Here is a 10,748-nt window from a genome sequence, read left to right as displayed (position 1 = left end):
CCATAAAGGGTGAGCCACTCCTCCCTGTCCTTATCTCGATTCCTGAGCCTTTTCCTTCCTTTTCTTCTTCCCAGCCCTGGGGGGGAAGGGGTGGTTGAGCATCTCCGTGGTGCTCAGTTGCCCTGTGGGCTCAAAGCACAACATTTGCCAATTCAACCAGAGATTTAAAGGCTTGACAAGAGTTGCCCAAATCTGAAGGAACTCGAATTTCCCATAAGTCCAGCTGGCATCCCCCCACAATAAAAACTGCACAGAAAATACTGCTTGGAAATAGTGACCCTGCTGTGGCAAGAATTGCACAGCACAGAAACAAGTGGCTCAGATTGATGTCAGATTATTAGAAGAAATGTTGAAAGATCAGAGGCCAGCTTTGTTAGGAACACTGTAGGACCAAATGATGAGCCGTTACAATAATGGTTGAAACAAATGATTGACCTTGAAACAATCCACTGGTGTATATGCATGGCAAAAACCAGAAGCCCAGGTAGCACTAATGGGAAGTAGAGACAGCGAGCTGCGACGACCTACCTATGTCTGCCAAATTACAAGGAAACTAAGTCAGGGGAGGACCGTGACCACCAACCCATTGATCACCGACTCTAATTACAGCCCAGACTCAAAAGAAGAAGGTGCAGAGGGCAAACCATGCATGTGTGATAATTTGCATGCTAAGCACAGAGATTATGACCAATCACTTAGTAGATATGTATCAGTGTATTGAATATGTATAGACTGTGTGTCTAAATAATTGCAGTTTTCAGGATCACGGTGTGCTGTCTTGGGACAGGCACCCATGCATGTGCATCCATGTAATAAAGGAAAATACCTCCATCCTGTGTGTGAATTGGGCGTCTGCAAACAGGATGACAAACCCCTATTTTTGGGACAACAGTTTTTGGTGACCGAGTTGGGAGAGCCATAAGACCTTGCCCGAATCATCTTGCTGCAAAGAATCAGGACTCCAGCGTGCACCGACCTGCTGATTCCTTGGATCCTCTCCGGTGTTGGGCGGTGAATGACTCAATGGTGCAACACTATTGGAAAAAGAGGTTTTTTTTCTAAGCAGAAATTCAAAGGAAAAGTGGGAGGAAAGATCCTGTGGGAAGTGGCAGGCATCTGGAGGACTTTTGGGTCCTATTTGGTGCTTGTGTAAGGTGTATTCATGGGGGAATATGCTACAACTTTTTTTTGATAATCTGCATAAATCGTATCCAAAAAAGATATGCAGCAGTAACAAATCCACATAAGGTGTATGGAAAGAGATATGTGGCAGTAATGAATCTGCATAAGTCGTACTGAAAAAGATATGTGGCGGTGCTACTTCTTGACAAATTCCCCCTTGGAATGCATCTTGAAAAACTGGAATAAATTTGCAGGGGACTCTATGATGAAGGACAAATTGAAGCAGTATGTAATCCATGGTGGCCACAATGTCAATAGGAAGATGGAGAGAAATGGCCTGAAAATGGGTCTATTAAGTATAATACTATATTGCAATTAATGCTGTTTTGCCGGAGAACTGATAAATGGGGTGAGGTTCCATGTGTGGATTTATTTTTTTTCTTTGAGAAATGATTGTGATACTAGGAAAAAATGTGATTTGGTTGATTCAAAGTACCAGAACGGTATTTATCTGATGAAGAAAACCAGAAAGCATAAATCCTTTTGTGTGGGGTGCAAGATGAAAAAACTTCTGATTTATTGAATTGGAAACAAGCAGTGGGTTTATATTGAGAAAATCCATAGGGAATGCATAGCACTAGATGACTTAAGAATGTGATGATGACCCACAACCCAAATCGGAGCGATGCGCAAGCCCTTTTAGAGTATCAGTTCCCAACACAGGAGAGGAGGACAGGTATGGAAAAGGCTAAGGAAGGAATAATCCCAAAACATGGAGTGGTGCCTGGTATTCATATGCCCAGGGGGGATCCTGGGTGGAATACAAATACGGGGGGGGCTTGCAGAAAATCAGAGTATCAAAAATATATTTTATATGGAATTCAGCCTAGGATACAGAAAAAATATATAGGGAAAAATGCAGAAAAAAATAGGGAAAAAAAATATAAACGGGAGAATTGGCTGAGGAAACCCAGGGTATCCTCCGGGCCATGTTCAGATAGGGAAAGATCAATGTGCTTATTGCAAGGAAGAGGGACATTGGAAAAGGAAGTGCTCTCAGAAGCCGAAACAAGGAGAAATAGGGAAAGAAGCTAGAGTTTTTGCAGAAATGGAATTAGACTGAAGGGGACTGGAGGAATCATCTATTACAACTTCCCCAGCTGACCCTCTGGTTTCAGTGAAGCTGAGGGATGAGATGATAGATTTTTAAACTGATAGTGGAGCAACTTATTCAGTGCTTACAAATGGTAAAGGTCCTTTGAGAAAATTAAAACCAGTGTAATTGGTGCCATCAAGAAAAGATATTGAAGTCATTTTTACCCTCAATGGAATGTGCTATTGGTGGAAATACAGTAACTCACTCTTTTCTTTATATGCTAGAATTCCCTCTTCCCTCATTAGGATGAGATCTGCTGTGTAAATTAAACATTCAAATAAACTTTTCTGAAAACTTAGTGCAGCTGCATATTCCTGCAGAAAATGCTTGGAAAGCCCAGTTGTGTTTGTTAATCCAGAAGGAGAAAGAACATACAGACATTCCAGAAGTAACCAATGCACTAATACTGGTCCGGGCAACAGGAAGACTGGGATGTGCAAAGATTTCCCCAATTAAAATTGAATCAAAGACTGGGATGCAACCAGTAAAAAAAACCAAAAACAATATCCTATCAGATTGGAAGTGAGGAAAGGACTGGAGACACTTGTTAGTTCTTTTTTGGAATATGGAATCTTGAGGGAATGTCAACCAGAATTTAACACTCCCATTTCACCAGCCTGAAAACCTCATTCTCAAGAATAGAGGTTAGTCCAAGACCAACGAGAAAATGACAGCGTCTACTCCGCGGTGCCTAATCCGTATACATTACTTGCCTCTATTCCTGAAAATAATGTCTATTTTACTATTTTAGATTTTGTCTTTGAATGGGAAAGCCCAGCTACCGGAGAGAAGACTCAATTGTGTTAGACTGTATTACCACAAGCATTTAAGAACAGCCTGACGTTATTTGGTAACGTATTGGCAAAAGAACTGGAATGGTGGCAAGGTGATAACGCGCATACAACATTGTTACAATAGGTTGATGACCTATTAATAGGTTAGAGCAATTACAGTGAGTTTCTTGAGGCCACCATTAGTCTGTGGAGTTTTTGGGGACTTGCAGGGTATTGTGTCTCCAAGAAAAAATCCCATAGCCAAGGATTGAGTCCAATATCTGGGATTGACATGAAAGGCCAAACAGAACCAAGTGCAGAACAAAAGGAGGTGAGCAGCAGGATTACTGTCGCTACGTCAAAAAAAGCAGTTGAGAGGAATTTTGGGTATGGCCAGATGGTGTTGGTTATTCCTGAGGTTGGGTGGATTGCTAAACCACTGTATGCTGCCACCAAAAGTCTGGAAGGACTTTTGGAGTGAACTGCAGAATGACAGAAGGGGTTTGAAGAAATCAAGAAAAGACTCATGGAAGTTCCTGCATTAGGGCTTCCAAATTTTGCAAAAAACCCTTCAGTTATATGTGCATGAGAGACAGCAAGTAGCTCTAGGAGTTTTAACTCAAATACTGGGAAGCTAGAAGAGACCTGTGGGATATTCCTCGAAAGAGTTGGATGAAGTTGGTAAAGCATGTCCTGCTTGTTTGAAAGCTGTGGCTGCAACAGTGATTTTGATCAAAGAGACAAGAAACTGACTTTGGGACAAACCATAACAGTATTTGTACCCCATGCAGTGATAACTCTCCTAGAGATCAAGGGACACCATCGGATTTCTCCCAGCAGGCCGGATAAATATCAGGCTGTGACGTTGGGATAAGATGACGTTACCCTTTCAATATCTGCCACCTTAAACCTGATGACTCTGCTACCAATTTGGGAACATAGCGAATTGCAGCATGATTGCCTGACAACCATCGAACAGGTCTCCTCTAGCCACCCTGGTCTACAGGATACTCCTCTTTTGGATGCTGATTCAGAACTATATACTGATGAATGTAGCTTCATGTCCGAAGGAAAGTGGCACGCTGGATACGCAATAGTGACCGGAGACGATGTTTTGGAAGCAAAAGCTTTGCCTCACAGTACATCCGCCCAGAAGGTGGAATTAATTGTTTTGATCCAAGCTTTGGAAATAAACATTGGACAGCAATTTAATCTTTATAAGGATTCAAAATATGCCTTTGGAGTTGTTCATGCTCACGGGGCAATTTGGAAAGAGAGGAGACTTCTAACCTCAACAAGGAGCTCCTTAAATATGGACTTGAGATCATGAAATTGCTGGAAGCTGTACTACAACCAAAGAAAGTTGCAATAATTCACTGCGGGGCACATCAGAAGGGAAACAGCCAAATAATCAGAGGAAATGAGAGCAGATGTAGCTGCAATAGAAGCAGCTCTAAAAAAAAATGAATATGGAAGGAGCTTTAATTCCTGAACGTCACTTAGATTCGATGCCACCGCACCACATGGAAAAGGAAGACCAGTTAGCTAGGCAACTGGACTGTACCAAAACTGAACAAGGATGGTGGAAAACACCCCTGCAGCAACTTCTCCTTCCTGAAAAGTCAATGGAATTTATATTGAAGAAATTACACCAGGAAACACCTGTGGGTTCCAATGCATTAGTCCTTGCTGCTAAAAAGTAAGTTTCAAGGCCAAAGATGCCGAGTATTGCAGACACAGTGCTGAAGAAATGTCCAACATGTTGTGCCAATAACCTGAAAATAAGAAAGAAACCTATAGGAGGAAATGCAAAGCAAGGAATAATGCTGGGGGAGTACTGGTAAGTAGATTTTTCTGAGTTACTGAAATGTAACCAGTATAAGTATTAGCTAGTTTTAGTAGATACTTTTTCCAGTTGGCCTGAAGCTTTCCCTGTCACCAACAAGGCAAGAGAAGTAATTAAGATAATGTTAAAAGAAATAATTCCTAGATCTGGTATTCCAGAAGGGGTATCATCAGACAACAGACACCATTTTATAGCTGAAGTGGTACAGGGAATGTCGAAGATTTTAAAGATATTTAATCTCTCTTTTGCAGATCTTATCCTCTTTGCATAGGTATTTAAATCAGAGGATGCCACTGCCGGGATACCCCCGTCCTCTCCTTTTATCCCGAGATCTGGTCTATATTTGAACTTGAAGGATGAGCCATTGACAGAGAAGTGGAAGGGACCATACCCCATGCTATTAAAAACTTACACTGCAAAAGTGAAAGTGTGCGGGAGAGCTGAGCACACACACGACCAACGTGATCAAGCAATGCCCGTTTATTACAACTGAGAAAGCCCTTTTATAATGTTCTCCCGCACACGTGAGTAACATGCAGCACAAGTCCTCAAGATTGGACAGGTAACTTAGCCCGTGCTTTAAACCTTCTTATGATTGGATAAAAGGTGCCACATCAGCCTTGCCAGGCTCCCTGCCTTGTGTAACTTCCTCTTCCGTCCCAACCCCTTCCGGGGGTTGTTTGTCTCATAGAGTTTCTCCCCCCTCATTCAGGGTCACATCCTTATCGCATTCTTGCTCAGCTGAGGCTCTTATCACTCTTGTTCTCACGCAGGATTGCTCACATGTCCATTCTCTCACAGAAAGCCCTCTAGAATCCCAACAAAAGTGGGCAGAATTAATTCATGGATCCATTACACGAGGGTCAAGAAGGCATCACCCCCAGAGCACAAAGCATGGAAGTCTAAGGGGACAGGACCTATATGACTCAACCACAAATGACAGTGGTGCAGAATGGAGTTAAGAATTATTGAAAAGGAAGAAAGCAATAAATCTCAAAAGGGGGGAATTAATGTCAGATTATTAAAAGAAATGTTAAAAGATCAGAGGCCAGCTTTGTTAGGAACACTGTAGGACCAAATGATGAGCTGTTGCGATAACGGTAGAAACACATGATTGACCTTGAAACAATCCACTGGTGTATATGCATGGCAAAAACCAGAAGCCCAGGTAGCACTAATGGGAAAGTAGAGACAGAGAGCTGAGAGCTGCCCATGTCTGCCGAATTCTGAGGAAACTAGATAGAAGGTAATTCTGTCAGGGGGAGATTGTAACCACCAACCCATTGATCACCGACTCTAATTACAGCCCAGACTCAAAAGAAGAAGGTGCAGAGGGCAAACCATGCATGTGTGATAATTTGCATGCTAAGCACAGAGATTATGACCAATCACTTAGTAGATATGTATCAGTGTATTGATGTGATGGTTTGACTTTGGCTAAACGCCAGATATCCACCAAGTCGCTCTATCACTTCCCCCTCCTTTTCCCCTTTTCTTCTCAACAGGGCAAAGAGGGGAAAGAAAATAAGATAGACCAACCCTTGTGGGTAAAATAAAAGCAGTTTTAACATAAGGAAAGTGAAGAAAAGATCCATGCACGGAAGCAAAAGAAAACAGATTTATTCTCTACTTCCCATGGACAGGCGATGTGGGGCCTTCTCAGGATCGGGGCTCCCATACGCGGGGTGGTTGCCTTGGAGGACCAATGATGACCCCACCCCCTTCCTCCTTTCTCCCAGCTTCATACTGAGCTGACGTCACATGGTCTGGAATGTCCCTTTGGTCGGTTCGGGTCAGCTGTCCTGGCTGTGTCCCCTCCCGAGATCTTGCCCACCCCGTCCCACTGCGGGGGAAATGTCGGAAGAGCCTTGGTGCTGTGTAAGCACCGCTCAGCAGTAGGCACCACACCAGGGTGCTGCCAACACCCTGCCAGCTCCCAGCATAAACCACAGCACCATGGGGGCTGCTACGGGGGAAAACCCATTCCAGCTCAGCCAGACCCAGTACAATTGAATATGTATAGACTGTGTGTCTAAATAATTGCAGTTTCCAGGACCATGGTGTGCTGTCTTGGACAGGCACCCGTGCATGTGCATCCATGTGATAAAGGAAAACACTTCCATCCTGTGTGTGAATTGGGCATCTGCGCACGGGGTGACAAACCCCCATTTTTGGGACAACAAGATCAGTTCCTGCCTAATTAAAGTATCTGCAGGACACCGAGGCTACTGGATTGATTTTTAAATTTTAAAGTTTAAATAACTTTTCAGAGACTAGCTTCCTTTGCTTTTAAGAAATAAAAAATAAAGTTAGTCCTAATGATGCATGTCTTTGATATATTCCAGATTAGAGCCCAGATTCTGTCTAAATGTGTGATTTCAGTGTAGTGTCCAGAACATAACCAGTGAAATAGGAAACACTAATCCACAGAGCTTTTACCTGGCTGCCCTGGAACATATAATGTCCAGAACGTGTCAGATGCAATATTTCCAATTTAGTGAGCCACCAAACCCCATTCACTAGGATATCCAGATGGGAAGGGAGGGAAAGCAGGAGAAAAAGCTTTTGACCGAGTAGAGTGGTGACTTCTGGTGAACCCATTGGTGATTAGACATTCACCAAACTCGTGTCTGGGGACATGTAGGAATCCCTGAAAATAGCTTTAGGTGAAGTCCTGCTATTTGTATGGCATGGGAGGACAGGAAGGGTCATGAGCTTTGCCCCTTCTTGGGGTTAGAATATGCCCATCCCACTAAATATATTTACATCTGGGGGTGTTTCCACTTCAGACTGAACAGATGATGGAAGTTCGGGATCTATCTGGGTTTTCATGAGGGTAGAAAATCAAATTTATGGCTTAGCTGAATTCCCAAGACAGCATCTGTATTAATTATAAATTAATACAGAATTGTGCACGGATTCTTGTTTCTGTAAACACATCCAGTTCCTCTTCAGATTTTACAAGGCGGCCCCTGGAGAGCTCTGTGTCAGAGTCAGCCTCTCTAATTCCACCCTCTGTTGATTTTTCTTTCTGGCTTCCAGCCTCCAGCGAATAGCATTGCTGATGATTTTGGAACTAGAATATTTATTCTATCTAGATCATCTCTTTGGTCTCCTGAAGTGACAGTTATTTCTCTGTCTCTGAGCAAACCCCCCAGTAGCATAAAAGTTATTTCTTGCTTTTATTTCAATTATACAGTTTTAGCAATCATAATTTAGATTCTCAGTGCATTCTCAGAAAACAGGAAGCTCAAAATTAACTTTTGAAGTGTAATGATACGGCTTCTGGAGCTTTAAAGGAAACAAACTCAGTAAAGATTATAGGTCTCACAGAAGAACTGAAATACTCACAAGCACCAGCCATGGTATAAACAAATCCTGTTCACGAGTTGCTGGTCAAGAATTATCCATGAGAGATGATACTTCTGGTCTGAAATGGTGAGGTCTGTCTCCAGAGAACCTCTCAAAGCAGTTCAGGGGTTAGACCAGTGCAGGTCCTTCTTGGAGAGGTGATGTGGATAGAGTGTGGCTGGTCATGGTGGCTCTGCCTTGGCTTCACCTGTCAGAGCTATTCCAGAAAGTCTCTGTCCTCAGGTGTCCCCATGCCACATCTCTCCACATAAACACACCATTGGTTTCAGGTATACAATCATGCAGGTGTCAAAGTCAGTCTTACGGTATAAAGAAATCATTTCTCAGATCATCGGGAACCGTACAGATCAGAAGATGGTCTAAACCTCTGTGGCGATGTGCCTTGAGCTATCCCAGACAAGAGGGAGGGAAGACAGGAGTGTTTATTCATAATTAAAAAAAAAAAAAACCCAAACCAAAAAAACCCACAAAGGTTATTTCTTTAATTTTCCAACCCGTTGGCAGGTTGCTTGGATTGCTTTGTGAATCAGTGAGTCAGAGAAGGAAACTTCCCATCCTGAGCTGAAGGTGATGCTGCTCATGGTCATTCTAACTAAATAATAGAATGCTTTATGTTGACTGTCCAACCCTTCCTCAAAGCAGAGCCAGCATCAAAGGTAGGGCAGGTTGTTCAGGGCTTTAGTGAGTTAAGTCTGGAATATTTCCTAGGAAAGAGATCCCACAAGTTCTCTGGGCCTCCATACCAGTGCTTAGTGACCTAGGTAGTGAAATATTTTTCTTCTATCCAGCCAGAATTTTGTTGGTTACACTTCTGCCTCCTGCCCTTTCACTCTGCACCTCCAAGAAGAGTTTGGCTCTGTCTTCTCTACTGACCCTCAGTGAGGTGGCTGACCACAGCACTTAGGTCCCCCTTACCTTCTCTCCTTGGGGCTAAGCAAACCCAAGTTTCTCAGCCTCCCCTCATGTATCACGTGCTCCACACCTGGACAATCTTTGTGGCTCTCCCCTGGACTCCTGCCAGTTGGCTGATGTCTTTTTTGTGCCATTGGGTGAGGAAGACATGCATACGTGGATGAAGTGCTCCAGATGAGCCCTCACAAATGTGATTGTGGTGGGTTGACCATGGCTGGCTGCCAGACGCCCACTGAGCTGCTCTCTCACTCCCCCTCCTCAACAGCACGGCAGGAGAGAAGAATATGAAAAATCTCATTTGTTGAGCTAAAGACAGGGAGATCACTTACCAATTAGTGTCATGAGCAAAACACTTGACTTGAGAAAAACTAATTGAGTTTATTGCAAATTAAAATAGATTTGGATGGTGAGAACAAAGACAAGAATTAAATCACCACCTTCCCCTCACCCACTCATTTTTCCCAGCCTCAGCTTCACTTCTCTACCCACCTCGCACCCTGAGCAGCACAGGGGTGATGGGGAATGGGGGACTGTAGTCAGTCCACAACAGCTCCTCTCTGCTGCTTCTTCCTCCTCAGATTTCTTTCCTGCCCCAGCATGGGTCCTCCGTGGGCTGTGGTTTCTTCAGGAAACATCCACTTGCTCCTGTCCTTCACCCCCGCAGCCCTCCTACTACCACAATCTGGATGTGTACAGTAGTGCCAGGGAAAATTTTGCCTTCTGCTTCACAAATCCGGACAATTTTCACTCATTCTATTGCTCTATTGTGGGGAAAGTAATGGGAGATTATGGTCATGGAGCAAGAGAGAGAGAGGACAGAATACAAGAGCGTCTTTCAGTCTGTTCCCAGAGAAGAACTTTGAAATCAGTAACAAGAATTCATCAGATAGTTTTTTAACATCTTCATTGATAATATGACATCGATGTTTGACAACAATAGTGATGGTTAGCTTTTAGGCTGGGAGCTGGTGAAGCAGCTGAAGCATTGGGAAGATGGGATTTGGGTTGACATGAAGCAGTTTGTATTTCATGCCACTGAGAGCTTTAGTCTGTATTTGAGGGTTTTCTTAAAATCTGACAAAATGCAAAAGCCTAGGTCTGAGGTCCTAAATTAGAGGTCAGCTTCTGTCTCACCCCAGGCTTCTGCTGACAGTTAACTCTAATGACATTAAGATTAACTCTGAGTTAAATTTGAAATGGAAGTCTTAAATAGATCAGAGGAACCAAACTTGAAAACAGTCCATTTTTTATAGACTGGCTATACAGGACAATTAGGAGATATGGACATCTACACTGTAGGTATCTGAAGAGAGATCAGATCAGTCACTCCTTTTTTTTTTTTTTTCATACTAGCCATAAAAGTGTCATGGTTTCAGCACGGAGGAAAACTGAGCACCAGGATGCCATTCACTCACCCCTTCCCCCCCAGGGCTGGGAAGAAGAAAAGGAAGGAAAAGGCTCAGGAATCGAGATAAGGACAGGGAGGAGTGGCTCACCCTTTATGGTCACTAGCAAAATTCAGACTCCTTAGGGGAAGAAAAACAACATCACCTTTTTGTAATTCTGC

Source organism: Athene cunicularia, assembly GCF_003259725.1.
Source record: "Athene cunicularia isolate RWA chromosome 26 unlocalized genomic scaffold, athCun1 chr26_part2, whole genome shotgun sequence".
In the NCBI taxonomy this organism is placed as follows: domain Eukaryota; kingdom Metazoa; phylum Chordata; class Aves; order Strigiformes; family Strigidae; genus Athene; species Athene cunicularia.
This window is presented reverse-complemented; position numbering follows the sequence as displayed.